The following is a 2096-nucleotide window of genomic DNA, read 5'->3' as shown; positions in this document are numbered from 1 at the left end:
GTACCTCTCTTTGTTTTAACTTTCTGAGCGTGTTTTTAATCCAAACATATCATATCTATATGTTTTTGAAATCAGGAAACCGACAAGGAATAAGATGAAAGTGTTTTTAAATTGATTTCCAAAATTTAATTTTGATCATAATTTTTGTATATTTAATTTTCAGAGCTTGTTTTTAATCCAAATATAACATATTTATATGTTTTTGGAATCAGAAAATGATGAAGAATCAGGTGAACGTAAATTTGAATCGTTTATAAAAAAAATAGGCCTATTTTTTTTTACAATTTTCAGATTTTTAATGACCAAAGTCAGTAATTAATTTTTAAGCCACAAAGCTGAAATGCAATACCGAAGTCCGGGCTGTAAAAGTTGTTTCAATTTGTTTCCATTTAAACGTCCGCTACTGGCACCTCAGTCGGACCATACATAACACTCTGAGAAGTAACCAAAGTGTTTTCTTTTAAAGTAATTTGTAACTCTCCGCTCCGCACGCCAACCAAAACAATTCCTAGGAGACGCCTACATCGTTCGGCAAAAAAAAAAACCCACAAAAAAACTGTTCCGAGCCAGGACTGAACTAGAAAGGGCTTCCATGACCACGGACGTAGCTTTGTGCCGAGGCTGATCACGTGGTCAGGTTGACCAATGGCAACGCGACCCTTTTACGGCCTCTCTATTGTCCAATGTGTGTACTCTATGACCCCTTGAAAACTTCAGCGATTGGTGTGAAGTGTACTCTTTAGAGAGGATGAGTTCAGCGGTTAATTGCTTTTAACATACTTACCTGAACAGGTTATAGGCCATTATCTCGAGATGCCTTGCTTTCGGCAACAGTTCTTTGAATCCCTCCCTCCCTCTCTCCATCTTCTCTCTACCAGTCTGTTTCTCTCTTTGTTTCTCTCTCTTTTTCACACTTTTCAACCATTAACTATTCATATTCATTTGCATAATGTAGAGCAGTCCCTAATTGGGCGACAGTTGGCTGTAAAAGGAAAACACATAAAACAAACCAAAAAAGAACACTTTTTGTAAGCTTACTACATTACTTTTGAAAAAAAACATCATTGGGTTCATTTCGCGTCATTTTGCTTTCGTCAACAGGAAAGTTTTTGTAATGCCTCTCTCCACCTCCCCATATGCTCCCCTCCCCCATTTCTGTCTCTGTTTTTTACATTTAGTCAAGTTTTGACTAAAGTTTTAACGTAGAGGGGGGAAATCGAGACGAGGGTCGTGGTGTATGTGCGTGCGTGCGTGTGTGCTGTGTGTGTGTGTGTGTGTCTGTGTGTGTGTGTAGAGCGATTCAGACTAAACTACTGGACCGATCTTTATGAAATTTGACATGAGAGTTCCTGGGTATGAAATCCTCAGACGTTTTTTTCATTTTTTTGATAAATGTCTTTGATGACGTCATATCCGGCTTTTCGTGAAAGTTGAGGCGGCACTGTCACGCCCTCATTTTTCAACCAAATTGGTTGAAATTTTGGTCAAGTAATCTTCGACGAAGCCCGGACTTCGGTATTGCATTTCAGCTTGGTGGCTTAAAAATTAATTAATGACTTTGGTCATTAAAAATCTGAAAATTGTAAAAAAAATAAAAATTTATAAAACGATCCAAATTTACGTTCATCTTATTCTCCATCATTTTCTGATTCCAAAAACATATAAATATGTTATATTTGGATTAAAAACAAGCTCTGAAAATTAAATATATAAAAATTATTATCAAAATTAAATTGTCGAAATCAATTTAAAAACACTTTCATCTTATTCCTTGTCGGTTCCTGATTCCAAAAACATATAGATATGATATGTTTTGGATTAAAAACACGCTCAGAAAATTAAAACAAGAGAGGTACAGAAAAGCGTGCTATCCTTCTTAGCGCAACTACTACCCCGCTCTTCTTGTCAATTTCACTGCCTTTGCCATGAGCGGTGGACTGACGATGCTACGAGTATACGGTCTTGCTGAAAAATGGCATTGCGTTCAGTTTCATTCTGTGAGTTCGACAGCTACTTGACTAAATGTTGTATTTTCGCCTTACGCGACTTGTTTACATTTAGTCAAGTTTTGACTAAATGTTTTAACATAGAGGGGG

Source organism: Littorina saxatilis, linkage group LG8, assembly GCF_037325665.1.
Source record: "Littorina saxatilis isolate snail1 linkage group LG8, US_GU_Lsax_2.0, whole genome shotgun sequence".
NCBI classification, from domain to species: Eukaryota; Metazoa; Mollusca; class Gastropoda; order Littorinimorpha; family Littorinidae; genus Littorina; species Littorina saxatilis.
This window is presented reverse-complemented; position numbering follows the sequence as displayed.